This window comes from Mya arenaria, chromosome 5, assembly GCF_026914265.1.
Source record: "Mya arenaria isolate MELC-2E11 chromosome 5, ASM2691426v1".
Classification (NCBI taxonomy): Eukaryota; Metazoa; Mollusca; class Bivalvia; order Myida; family Myidae; genus Mya; species Mya arenaria.
Window position 1 is genome coordinate 43,520,288 of NC_069126.1, and position 15,165 is coordinate 43,535,452.

Below are 15,165 nucleotides of genomic sequence, written 5' to 3' on the forward strand. Positions count from 1 at the left end.
AAGTACTGGTCAAGAACCATCTACCACTCTACATACATGTTAATTCGAGGACAAAAACACTATTCACCGGGACCTTTTGTATTAATGTTTTAATGGTCCTGTGTCAACATTTCTTAACATGTTATGTGGAGATAAAAACAATGTTCAACAGTAATTATATGATTGTGAAGAGCAATTTAACACTGCAGTTTCATAGCAATAGGTCAAGCTAATCTCAAGTTAGCACGCAGACCAAGTGTTCATTACAATGTTGACAGTGACCTTGATCTACTGACCTACAACACACTAAAGGTCATCTCCTGTTTAAGCAACCTACCATTCCCATTTTATGGCTTTCGATTAAACAGTTCTCAAGTTATTGTGCCAATAAAGGAGTCGAGATGTTATTGATCATGACATTGACACTAGACCTCCTATCCTCACATATACAATGGGGATTGTAAGTCTGATGTTGCTGAAAGTATACTTATTATAGATATTAATAGTCCAGATGTCACATAGGAACAGAAAAGAACATGGGTTAGAATGTTTCTTCTTAAAATTGTGATATAAATAATCGTAACCACAAAGAAAGGAAATCGTGTCATTTGCAAAGATATAAAAACGAAAATTAAGTGTTCCACTAATACCGAAGAGCCAAGACAGTTTAATTTTAAATAATTCCAAAAACAGATACATTAAAATATATACCTAAATTTGTGATTTTATGTCCATTAACATTACAATTAAGTAAAGATAAAAACAATTATTATGTCAAAACTGGCCAAGATAACACGCATGATCCGAGAAATTATTGATGACAAATACTTTTACTTTGGTACAAGCTCCAAGCTCAGTTGTCACTGAATTGTTCAGGCTGGGTATCAAACTTGTCCAAAATATTTATACATCTTAAACTCTCTGGCCAACTTTAATTTGGTCAAAATTGTATAACCAATGGCCAAGGAAGAGAGCCAAATATGAAGTTTGGACAACACCAGTTTCTGCAAGACCTTTGGGGTCCCATATTTAAAACCAGGTAAAGACCATCAGGATGGCAATAGTTTGCATTAAATGATCGTGTTTTGATTGTATTTACTGTATTTCTAGTATATATAAAACACTTGCAGTTTAGTAAAAAAATATAATGCAAACTTTATGCAATATCATGTACAGGTTTGGATAAAAAAAAACTATCACATCGCAATGGTTTACAAACCTTTGAATAGTAAAATAGCTTTATATGTTGTCAGCAAAATGCTGATGTTTTGCTGACATCCCTTTGACCAGGGTCAACATCACAGTAGGTGTTTTCCTTCATGTCCATATCGGCTAACAAGAAGTCACCATGGTCAATGCATGATATAGGCACAGAGGACATAACCCACAGCCACATTCAGAATGGCATTTATCACAACAGTCATGAGAAAAAGTGCTCTCTTCAGGTTTCTGAGAAAAAAATCTTTAAAAAATCTACAAGTTTCAGATTTACAAAATATTCTGGATGTATGATTAGTTGCAGTAACACTGACATCTGAAGGTGATAATATATGGCCGATACAGATAATACTCCATTCTGTTCAGCTTGACTGGACTGTTGCTGATAACTTTCAATATCATATGTGGAGCATGTACTTTATACATAATTGACATCTGGTACATTAATCGTAGACAATTCATGCCAATAAACGCTGAAAAAATATCGAAATGTAAATTTGACAATAATCTGTTGCAATATGAAGAGTTTAATGGTAAATAATTTAGTACAGTTCGCCTTTCATCAGTTATGAATACTTTTGGTCAGTGCGGCAAAGCTAGTGAAGTCTTTTAAAAGTGATTTATTATTAGTATTATCATGCACTAACCAAATGTTTTCATAAATAGATGAACGGCAACTAAGCAAATATTGTTTCCAATTAAATTGTTTGCAAGCAAGGGATTGATATTGTCAGTTTATTTTTCAAAAAAATAAATAATGACAAGTGCAGTTCAGTATATTTGGATGCCATAATCTGAAACATGACAACACCGATGATGAAAAACTTCTTTAACCCTTAATCTCCGGCAAATCGTCTTGGTGAAGAGATTGTGCAGATGTCATTTCCCCATGGGTATTGACGGTCAGGTGGGGCTGGAAAACCCTCAGTCTGCGCGACAGTCATGCCATCCTTCCAAAACAAGAGAACGGCAAATGAACGGTACCTTAAAAATACCTGAAAAATAGACACATATTGTTACACAACACTATTAAGGATCAGATAGGCATTACCATATTTACCCCCGACGACAACCAGTTCAATTCTTTGTCAAGTCTGACGAAGAAGCTGTACCAAAAGTAAAACACATCTAGTCTTTCTAGTAAATGATTTTAGGTTTAGTCGGCTATATAGATTTCAGTAAGGAATACATATACGTACATGGACATGTAAAATAAACAACATGTAAAGTAAATAACAGTATACATACATGATAGTTTCAATAGCCAGGACAGGCACACCGAACCAAGGATGACACAAAAAAGAAAACTCTTATTTCCATTGTGGTCCTTTGTTTTGGCGACATGGCATAGAGAGGCATTGCATATTTAAGTAATAATATAGCTGTAATCGAAGTTGCACAATTATATTAAAAGATAGTCTTTATGCATTAAAATAAATACTGCCGCAGATGTATCACAGTCACTTTACATAATTCCACCTAGATATGTATTTCGGGAAATGTTATAATGCACATGATTGACTCTTATGTTTTATTTTACCATATTTCGTAAAAACACTTTTATGGCATTAATAAATGCCCTATTTTCATTCAAAGCTTGTGTTACGTTTTCCATTCATCCATACGAATTCGACCCGGTCTGTGACTTAGTACCTTGACGTTGGACAAGACATAATAAGTTATAAGTTGAGAAAGTTATATATAATTATCACATCATAGTATGAATATGACAGTATGTAGTAATTATAAAATGCCTTTACTGAAAATCTTTGAATAAATAAATGAAAAATAACCATGTCCTATGTGTGTGTACAGTATCTTGGGAGATGAAATTGTCTCCCATGTAATCCGGGGCTATGCCATTTTATGTTCTAAATACATGACCCAGAATAATCTGGTTTATGTACACGTTTGTTGACAGGTAACCAGTTGAGCGATTAAAAGTGTTCTGGGCCAATGTGAGACCTTGCATCAAGATCCAAAACAAACCTTTATTTTGTGTGGTTTGGAGCTTGGTTTTAAGTAACTTGGTCAGACCATGATACCACATAGAACAGGCATAATCAAAATGGCATTAAATTAAGGCCATGACAAGGAGTTTCTTAGTGTGTTTTGTAAGGTAACATTTCTTTCGATATAGATATTTCAACCTTGCAACCTTTTTTTTAATATGGACCGAGCCATATAATCAAAAGATACGGTCTGATCAATAGTTGCGCCAAGATATTTAACAGCAGAAGTTGGTTCAATAGTGGTACCATTACATGTAATATTAAGTGTGGAGTTTGAACATATTTTATGTTTAGACCCAAATAAAATTAACTCAGTTTTGCCTAAATGAAGTGACAACTTTATATCAACCAACCATTGACTGACAAGATGCTGGTCATCTTTCAATGATGTTTCCACAGAAAACTTACATTTTCCTGAAACAAGTACCAGGTATGCCAGAATCATCAGCGTATAACAAGAGCTTGTTTTTAACCACGGCTGAAATATCGTTAACATAAATCAAAAATAAAAGAGGGCCTAGTATGGAACCCTGAGGAACTCCACATGTAATAGTAGCAGTAGTAGAATGTGTACTGGAGATATCAACTAGTTGCTTTCTATCTGAAAGATAGGATTCAAACCATCTTAAAATGTCACCACCAAGTCCTGCTGATCGAAGCTTCATAAGGAGGATGGAGTGGTCGACTGTATCGAAAGCCTTTTGGAGGTCTAACAGAATCATACATACTATGTGACCTTTGTTCATTCCCATCCTAATGAAATCTGTTAAATGAATTAGACATATGTATCTGCAAGGTATTAACGTTTCTGGAAATCCCGATATCGCCATTCTGCTATTGTTGCTATTACCAGTCGCCATCTGCATTTTCATTCAATAGCAGCAATGCGTTTAGTTTGGCGTTGCTGAAGTATTTTCTGCACATTGTGATCAAACGCTCGTGATTTTGATACCGGTTACCGGGGTTTAGCACCGACATCGACAGTGAATATTGCTTGAGGTTATATTTCTTTGGGTTAAATATTGAACAATTTCCTTAGGCTATTTTTACCTTTTTCTTTGGGTTAAAGAATTGAAAACTTCCGGCGGCAAATTCGGACAAATACAGTACAAGAATTTTCCTAATTGTTCAGCTATTTCTCAATATTCCGCTCATATAATTTCTTTTCTTGGCACAATCAATAAAAATGTTTGACTGATCTTGTGAATGGTAGTGATCAAACTTTATTTGATAAAGAATTTTATGATCTGGATTGCAACTGGTACGATATCCGTCTAGCTACAATAATAAGCGATCAGGGATACTTTTTTATTATTTTGACATTTCATGTGTATCCCTGTCACCAGTCTGCCATAGTCTAAAAATTGTCAAAAGACTGGTTGACGGCCATTTAGGTGGACTAGATATCCATCTGTGACATTGACTTTTTAGCTCGACTTTTCTCCAGGAGAGCTATATTGGTTGAGAAGCAGTTTCCGACAGTTTTTACAAGCTTTTATTGAATTATTCGTATGCCTTGAATCCTTATTAAATTGTTAACATTTTAGATAACTCGAGCTGCTATTGTCGATATATTTTTTACATGTTTTGTTGTTGTTGTTGAGTTTATATAGGTCTGCCCGCGCCCTATAATGGCTGCATTATGGCTTGACCCCGTCACATCCCCAAGGTAGTCCAAATAATTGTACGTTGACGGATTTTTTTTAGATTTTTGATATGGCAAATCCTTCACGTACAAATTGTTTAGTATCAAAAGTGGGTAGTTGTTCCGATCAGGATTCCGGGTTAAAGCATATAGCGTCTATAAAATATCATAAAAACAAGAAATATTACCAGATGATGTTATTTTGTATTAGTTCCGTACACAAAAAAATAAATATCCAACTAATAATTATGAGTTTGACGGCTTTTCTTCATTTCATTCTGTCAAAACATAACGATATATACATGAAGGGCACCTGCAAGGCTTCAGGGCACAGTTTTAAATCGCTCGGAACATTTCGGCCATGGCCGAGTTGTTACGATTGTATAACGAGGTCTTTCTCGAAGCTTTGTCGGAGGAGGCCGAGTTCTTACGATTGTAACGAGTTGTTCCCCTTCGCATAATTGTTGTCAGTGTCGGTCAACTTTCGTTTTATTGGAAAGGTAAACAACTTGTTTTAATGCATGAAATGCTTGTTTAGTGCAAAATAACATTTCACTTACATGGTAAAATATAAATATAACTCTTTATGATCAATATCAACCATAAAATACTTCACTTAAAACAATTTCAATATTTTTAAAACACCCCCGTTTTTTGCACATTCCCGTTTAGACGTTAGGGATTGGAAGAATCCCGTATAACACGTCTATTATTTTAGACTAATCCCCAAGGGTGACTTAAACAGAATTTTGAAGCCAAAGGGGGAGTTTTACCCCCATCGGTTGATGGGATATTCGTCAAAGGAGTAATTTTTTACCGTCGTGCCGTCACATTTAGTGTATCTAATGGGGGCACAAAGAGGTTACTTACACTGTTCCAATTAGCTGGTGATGAGAAGCAGTTTTCGACAAATCGAATACATGGCAGATTTTAGGTGCCTATTATGTGTTTTATCATTTTATTTAATATACTAAATATAAGACTGTATTACCGGAAATATTATTTAATTTTTCAGCATTTACCAAATTTAAACCCTAAAATTTACACAGACACTGAATATCAATGATATTTTGATTCATTTCTGATTGGAACTTGTGTTTGAATACATTTAAGTGAATGTCTGTGTGAAACTAGCACGAGAATAGTGTTCACAAATATGTACAAAATGATCATCCTTTGTACAAGTCAATTTAGGAAAACCTTGTAGCTATTCATAGATATGCAAATTAGGTTCACACGCATGTGCAATTTTCGCTGCGTGTGACAATCCCCCACGTGCAAGTTTGTGAACAAAATGAAAAAAAAACATTAAACATAAAATAATTATAAAGGTTACTTATGTTTCTCGGTAAGAACTTCAACTTTTGATTGCCTAGAAACCATATAATTGAATTGCAGTACCTTCTTTATAAAGCTTTAAAGAAAGTATGCAAAAAGGGATTTGTCGGAAACTGCTTCTCAACCAGTACTACTCACCCAAACACCTGATTAATTAACCAAGTTAGATAACTCTAGTTTGCATTTAATGCAAATAATTGCCCTGCATCATTTGACTTAGAAATTCTGGTTTAAGGTTTTGCACGTAACCACATTTATGTTAATATCTCCGCAAATACAACATGTATTGCATTGAAACTTTATACAAGGGCTCTCAGCCATTCAACCTTCTTAATTAATCAAGTAAGATAACTCTATCTTGCATATAATATAAATTTTGCCCCTTTATTGTTCGAATTAGAAATTCTGGTCAAGGTTTTGCATGTAAGCACATATAGGTTAATATCTCACCAACTACTTGATTTATTGAACTGAGACTTAATACAGTGATCCATGCATTTTCCCCCAAAACTATTCAATCCTTACACTGAAAAGCGGTGGAATAGTCGAGTGTGCTGTCTCTGTGACAGCTCTTGTTTTTTATCTTAATGTTCCCGCTTAATTTTGTGCAGACTTTGTCACACCAAAGTTGTCTGTCATAATGATTGCTGGATAGTCAGTTAAGAAACTACTTCTGTGCAGAAAAGGAGAAGCTATGGGCTGCACTTATATTTATTGTTATTATCATCTATGTATTATGTAGATTATAAATAAACGAATCTGGAAGTGCCCTTTTATATTTTTGAAATTAGATCAAGTAAACATGTATGAAAACTCCCGATATTGTAAATTTGAAAAGACCGAAATCTAATATTAATGCAAATATTCTTACAGATGTCTGTGTTTTGCTGTTTAAACTGGAAAAAAAATGAAATATTGCCAAGCTACTTCTTGGCTTACCAATAATTTACACCTGGAATTAAATTCCCATTTTAAAGTTTTTAAATATAACAATTACAATAGATAGAACCCTACAAATACTTGCAATAATATAGAAATACTTGCCTTCTTAATCTTGATGGGTTAGTTGCTGTATCTTATGGTTACAGCTTATATAGGGGAAGGATCAGAAGAAGTCAATGCGGTGGAGCATGCTACTCAGTAAACAAAACTATTTCCGACTTATATATATTTAATTTTTATTATTTATTTGTAGGTGTATGTGGAAAAAAATGTTTGTCATTTATCAGGGTTTTTTTCTGTTGTGTTTTAGCCATTATGCTATATAATAAATGTTATACATATTAAGCTATATTTTCAATGACAGAAAGAGTATATTTTTCCAAAGTTGCATTTTTAGAGGAAAAATTGGTTCAATTTGACTAAAACTTGACAAAGTCAGAGAAATTTATAGCAATTGAGACTTTTTTATTAATTGATCAATTCTTCTGTATCGTTCACTTTTATTCATGATTTTTTTTTTGCAATTTCTAACATCTACAATAAAAAATTCACAACTTGAAGGATATGAGTCATCTTCCCCAAATAAGCTTCGCCTAAATAAAGCCATGTATATAATATAGAACTCCAATACTTAATAACCTACTGCTGATATTAATAATTTAGTTGAATTATAAGTTTGATATATAGCATTTAACAGTTTACATGATTTTTAAGTCTTCATAATTACTTTCAGAACCAAGATGAACAGAGAAAGCGAGATAGCGAGGCAGTTGCAAGAATGGACACAAGAAATGCACTTCAACTTACAGTTGTCCCATTCAGCAGCGTGATATCCAGAGAAGTTAAAAGTGTATGTTCCATTTGCTGTTATGATGTTGGTAATAGTTTATGTTATGTAATTTTAGCTATAAATACCTGATGACTAGTAAATGTTCATATAATATTATAAGGAAATTACCCAAATGTTTTGATATAGTATAAACATATGATAAGCTATTGTGACAGTTATCAAAGAACAAAGAAGAAAAAATGTTTTAAATTTATAAAAGATTTAATGGCACAACATAATTCAACACCAAAATGAGTTAGAGCGGTCATGTACCCAGTTAGTATTTTGAAAATTTTGTGAAGATAATTTGTTTTTCTCTCTTTTTGCTGCCTATTTTAGTTGTCAGTTTAATTATGTTTTGGTTGTAAGTTCTCTGCTTTTCAGGATGTGTAAAGGCCAGGAGCAGAATTCAGTGTATCATGGCACGTTATGCAATATCCACCAAACTCGATTGACCGTTAACTTATTCTGATGCTATCAGTGGCTGATTTGTAATGGGCCATTAAAAGGTAATTATCTGCTTGAAAACTGAAGAATTGTCATTATCAAATTATTAACCATTGCAGGTACATATGATTGCCAGCAGACATGGAAATTTTGCAAAAAAAAAAAAAAATTATCAATTTATATCCATAAAGGGGAAACATTCGCTGCCTCAGCAGCGAGTAAATGGGGAGTGGCTTATTATAAATTCCCTCAGCTATGTACCTGTCTGTTAAACTCAGTGTTCTATCTTTAGCACACCCTGGAGAAATGTTAACAAACAGGGCTGATCAAAGCAGACGATGTATTTCCCCACACTACTATCTGCTATATGAACTAAAGATAACCAAGCAAAGTTTTCCAGATGTTTTCTTTGAAATGATTATTTTCCTGTTCCTAACTGGCATTTTGTAAGTTCGACTAGATCTTTTTTCTGTATGGGACATCCCTCTCAAATGTATAGAATCTACATTCTCATTCCAGCCCAAAATAGCAAAGCTTATTCTCAGTTTGGAATCCAAAACTTATTATATTGCCAACATACTATAATAATGCTTTCTTGAATTGCATCCACAACCCTAGTACAAATTTACCTTTATATTGTAAACGAGTTAGCCCGGATACAGTTTAGTCTGCCATACCATAATTAAGATAGTGTTGACACCTTTAATTGATAATTAATTAAATGTCACTGGCTGGAATCTGGTTTGTGTATTGATAACAGGAAAAGAAATGCACATTTGAGTCAAAAAGGAGGGAACTCAAACACAGACATACATGGAAATCGGCTCTGCCGTCTGTTAAAATAATTACTTAGGGCAGAATAAGAAGACTCAAAATATGGAATAAAATAATCAGCACAAAGAGAGATATATAGTTTACATGACTGAAGACCAATAGGAGATATTCATTTTACATGGGATATATATACATTTGTAATGATGACAAAGGCTTTGATAGAGAAGTGAAGGAGTAAATAACATTGAAGCAATGAAATTCATGATTTAAAAAAAAAAGACAAATATGAAAACAGTGTTCTATATTTAAACCTGGGAAAGATTCACCAGAATTACTAAAAAGGAAAATGTGCTAATAGCATAGAAAACAATTAGATTGAAAATGTAGCATATGAAGCTGATGATATCTATCAATAATTTCTGGATATGCTTAAAACATGTGGAATAACTTCACTTTTGTTACTACAGTATTTGATAGTGAGGCGGTTCGTCTGCTACAAGCAAGCTGCTAGGAATGAAAACACCAGCACGTGGTAATGTTTACAACAGAGAGTTTATAACCGCTAGAACACCAATTAGCCACTCCCCCAGCAAATTCAAATTTTCAATCTGACAGATATTTTTCTCAAAATCATGTTTCTAGTTATCTTTCAAAAACAAATTAAGGATTTTTCATTGGTGTAACCTTCATTCTACATGCCTGCAAAGTGTCAGGTCTAAACTCTTTGTAGGTATTGCTTAATTTTGAAAAAAGTGTCCCTGAAGTGAAATACGCATAAAATTATACAAAAGCTTGCCCCAGCGCCACCTGGAGGTTTATATAGTCCTGTTGCCCCTTTAAAGCTTATTGCTTGACTTTGTTGTTTAAAGCATACTGAATGATGCTGTTTGTATTTTTTATAATTATTTTAGCAGTCCCATTCCAACATGGTGCACAGAGAAAGGGCCACAAACAGCGAACACTGCTCAGTTCCAAGTACCAAGTCAAGGTTTGTATATTCCCCCCCCCCCCCCCCCCTCCCCCCCAAAGGTTTTGGCTTAGGGATATTTGTTTGACAATGTTTTGCAAATCATTTTCATTCTATATAGATTAATTAAGACCAGAAACATGAAAGCAACATCTATCCAACATACATGTAGAGGAAGACCAAATGGTTGAGTTAAGATCAGCTTGGAAAAAAGAGTGGTAGCAGACAGCTTTATCACAAATCACAGATTAGCATGGAAATGCTGCTAAAAGAAATGGCAACGATCATACACTGCACAACGAATAATTTTATTGAAGGAAGAAAAGGCCCAAAACTCACTTAAAATTGTAGTGTATAATCTCGATTACAAAATAATGTCTGAAATATAAGCTACATTACTAGAGTTAATTCTTGTTATTAAGACGATATAATGCCCTGTGTTAATCTTCATGGAGGTGATGATCCAGTGTTTCTCCCAAGCCCTGAGGACACTGCAAGATGACATTGTTCATGTCACTGATCTGACAGTGATTAAGAATATGAAAGTATTTGATGTTTTTGATGTGCTACACTCTAGAAATATTTTGAGCACCAATTTATCAAAGAAATGTTTGAGTGGTCAAAAGTTGAAAGATACTTGAAATGTTACAATGAAGCAGTTCTATGTTTTCATCAGTTTACATTTAAGCCTGTCTTGAACTTTCCAGATATTTATCATTCAGTTTTTTGCCCCCAAAGGAATGCATATTGTAATCACACTATCTGTCCATTTGTTTGTATGCCAGTCAATTTTCTATAACTATCATATTACACACAAGAATTATATAAATATGCGTGCAGTTTCGTTACACAAGATGTTAAACTGCCTGCCACAATACTTCATACAACACAAGTGAGGAAGTATCACTTGGTTTGTTACCATCAACTTAACTACTTCATTATGAGTATAATTTGACTTACACTTTAAAGCAGGGCTTAAATCCCATTCTTACGACAAAAAATGGCCATAAAAATAAAGCATTGCTCCGAGTTTCATAACATATATGTTCATTATAATTTGCATATTGTTGCCTGTACCTGTATTGACTTTAAATTTGATTAATACTACGTTGAAGATGGATGAATTTTGTTTTATCATAAATTGCTCTTGTGTGTAAAATAGTAAATGTGCATTTCCGTCATGTTTTTCAGATACCCCTTGGTATATGTCATCATAACACTGAAAAGCAGACCAATGATGTGATTGAAATACTACAGCATTCCCATGACTTCATTCCAAATGACAGAACAAAAGAGCCTAAGAGGAGCTAGAAACAGATACAATTTGGTAACAGAATGAAAGATATCGTCAGCAATTGAATCAATGTGTAACACCTTGTGTTACCTTGACTGGCCTATGTTCACGAATATTGGTTTATAACTGCGTTGAATGAATATGCTAATGTATGGTGAAGGAATATCTATCTATTAGGACATTGTCATCCAATTGTTTGAGTGTGCAGTATAATCCTGATATATTGGTTAGCTTTGCAAAAAATGAGTAAAGATTCTTGAATTTCAGGGAAGAGCAGTAGATAATGAAAATCATACTAGCTGGTGGCGATCAACTTGCATGTGAAAAAAAGGGGGACACAAATGGCCCAACAGGTTAGGGACACACCAAAAGAGAAGATAGAGAGCGTTCAGCGCTGTATTGAGGATTTTTCATGAGAAAATGTATTTCAGTCAGGTACAGACTGTCTATTTAAAAATGCTTTGAAAACACTCAACCTATTTAAAGAAAATTATTTTTGATGAAATAGGTATAGAATTTCGAAGACATTTGTGAATTAAAATAGCAGGAATGACCACCATTTCCTTACCCTCCACTAAGAAAAAGTTAAACATGTTTTTGTTCACAATGATAAAATGATTTGTTTAACAGATATTGGTATTTTACATACACCATGTCCATATAAACTGTACACTGAGTAGCTTTGTTTTTAAGCAGGTGATCATGGATCGATTTTTCATAGAAGAGAGTGTGAGGAAGACAGAACCCTGAGCATGTTAAAATGTCTGATAGACAGGAGAAATGTCTCCACCAATGTAGCTGCCAACTTCCATGATGTTGCTGAGTTGGTAGATTTAGTACTTGAGTATCACCTGAGTGCATCTATGATTTTTTTTCTCAATAGGAGTACCAGTGATGAATGTCATCGCATACCAAAAGCACTTCACTAGTTCAACAGCTCTGAAAAAACAGTGTGAATGAATGGATAACTTGTCTACAACATGGCTCACCAAACAAAATTAGGTTGGAGTCATTTATTTTGCCAGATAAGTGTGATGATGCATATGGTCATACTTCCTGTAGTGAAGTAAAAAAAATTGTCATTACAATGAAAATACATGAAAAAAAATGTTAATGTATTAGATAATCATATAATCACTGTATTATTGAATCTGATGATAAATATATTGATAATTATAGTAAGAATATGTTGTCAAAGAATGCTCCAAATACCGTTAATGTTCATGCTGAGTTAAGAATTATCGAAACTAGGTGTTGGTTTGTTTTGTCGGAATGTCCATAAAAATATTACTTCAAAGATGACAGGTTTGAATGAGTAACGAAAAATAATCGGGGTTTGAACTTACCATAATGATTTTAATACTACATTTGATGTGCTCGACACACCACTTGAAGGCTCTGCATATAGCAACCAAGATATTTTCAATACACTTGTGAGCAACATTGCTTGTTTAAAATGTGGCCATGAGGATTGTTCCTTTACTTTTTATGATGATTTCAATGAAAAATGTTACACAATTTTAGATATTGTAACAATTGATTCTTTCTAAGCTAATTTCAATTACCGTATTATAACATTTAACAAACATTTCAATGTGTATTCTTATGTGAATAAGTTTTTAGATGAACTGGGCTTGTAACTATATTTCATTACTAAGCACTTAAAATCAATGGTTAAAAAAAGAATGCATGATTAATACAAAAAAAATGAATCTTTTAGTAATACATCCTAAATAATAATTCACGGAATGTACAAAACTAAACTTTTTTTAAAAAATATCCAGGGTCTGGGTTCATAAAGCATCTTAAGTCATTTCCTAACTTTAGTGCTTTTCCTATTTTGAGTTTCTCACTGGTCTTATGATATAATTTCTTGATAATATCAATTATACTTTATTTCATAAGACTTTAAACAAAATTCAAACATTTATGCCAAAAAAAAATATTAAAATTAAAATCTAATATCATTATGAAAAGTTATGGAAATGAAATTACTGAAGATTCTTAATGAACACAGACCTAGATATATTACCTTGAAACGTTGGTCTTGTAATGTGTAAATATAGAAATTAAGATCATAAATTACCTACTGAAATATGTCGCTTTTATAGTATTGACATATTTCAAAGAAAATGCCTTCTTTGTAATACCAGTTGTTGCTGGATTTCATTTTTTTAATGTCACTTTTTTCAAGATTTAGAATTAAATATATATCACATTATTTGATTACCAAAGCTCTTACATAACGGAACAACTAATGAATTGTAATAATGAAACAAAACCATATAAAATTGAAGTCATTTTAACGAATTCATTCTCTTTGGATCATCAACCAATGTCTTATGTATAGATGTTTAGACACTGTTTGATAACATTCATTTACTATATAGTATAATCTGTTGGTGAACTGCTGCTTGTTATGTATATAACATGTCACATAGTTTTATAGAGCCTTATAATTTATATTAAGTCTTTGAACTAAATTAATTGTTTCGATGTATGACCCTATGAAAGTTATAGCATACTTTAGCATGTTGTTAAACGATAACATTGTAATGACACAAAATTTAGTTATTAAATAAGAAGTATTACCCATTCATGTAATTAATTCATGTATTATCCATATAGTTTACTTAGTACAGCTAAATGTCAACGGTGCACTTTGTCACGCAATATGTTCTTTTATATTACATGTATTCTGTTTAATAAACTTAGAACATAATTAAATTGTTAATGAATTGTATCTTAGAACATAATTAAATTGTTAATGAATTGTATTTTAAGATTGAACTATGTCTTAAGTTGGGCTACCAAGTTTTATGTGCATTTTAGTGGCGAAAGTGTTATATTAATATCATTATTACATTAACTCATACATGCTTTAATTTATCGCATTATGTAGTCTGTTTTTATTGACATAAACAATTAGTTACCTTTCTATTTAAAAAAAATACAAACTGTTTTTAAGTAGCGCTCGCTATTGAAACTTTTGCTTGCTTGCAGTTTACATGCAGTCAAGAGTAAAATATTCTTGTTTTTTCACGTTTATGCTCGAAGACAATACTTTGTTTACTTACTAAATGAGATTGTATGACAGAAAATAGGACAATATAATGAATGTTTAAAATGCCGTATGGTAGATGTAACAGTAACTGTACATATATATGATATTGATTAATTGCATTTGTTTTAATTGCATTTGTTTTTAATAAGAATAAACAAAACCCTTTTATATTGGAGTTTTGAGTACTGGTATGTTTTAGCAGTCTCACTCCTACAAGAGCTCTTAGAGTTTTCAACTGGATACTTTAAAGTTAAAGTGACACTCTTATTTAAAATCAATACATAGACATGTGTTACAAACATTATTTTTGAGTGATACACCTTTGACTACTTACTTAATGATACATTTATTGAAAATATTAATTACTGATAACAAGATTGTAACCGTGTATTTAATAGCTGAAAACTCAAAAAATATTAAATGATTGGTGAAGGCTAAAAGATTTACTGTAATCTCCTATAATCTCATAAGGTAGAAATACCATGTTCTTAGCACGTTTCTTTCAGTTTCTTTCAAATTAAACTCGGTATCTTTCATAAGAACCATTGTTTTTGACATTTATTCATCCTTTTTGGTATATCAAAACAATTGTGGTAAATCTTATTTGGGAGTAAGAGTGCATCTTTAAACGAATGTATTTTGCAAGCTATGTAATA

At 32.8% G+C, this 15,165-nt stretch overlaps 1 long non-coding RNA gene across 6 annotated transcripts; it reads left to right on the forward strand.

Annotated features, from left to right (window-relative positions):
* Positions 1 to 4,236: 4,236 nt before the first annotated feature.
* On the forward strand, positions 4,237 to 14,684 carry LOC128234872 (uncharacterized). 6 transcript variants are annotated; one of them, XR_008261061.1, is made up of 8 exons: positions 4,237 to 4,315; positions 7,868 to 7,984; positions 8,348 to 8,472; positions 9,652 to 9,716; positions 10,096 to 10,172; positions 11,343 to 11,478; positions 11,713 to 11,880; positions 12,329 to 14,684. It is a non-coding gene; the product is annotated as an uncharacterized LOC128234872 (long non-coding RNA). The 6 variants fall into 6 exon arrangements; XR_008261059.1 differs by lacking the exon at positions 12,329 to 14,684 and adding an exon at positions 12,142 to 12,290 and having other exon boundaries at positions 7,868 to 8,012; XR_008261060.1 differs by lacking the exon at positions 12,329 to 14,684 and adding an exon at positions 12,142 to 12,290.
* The last annotated feature ends 481 nt before the right edge of the window (positions 14,685 to 15,165 follow it).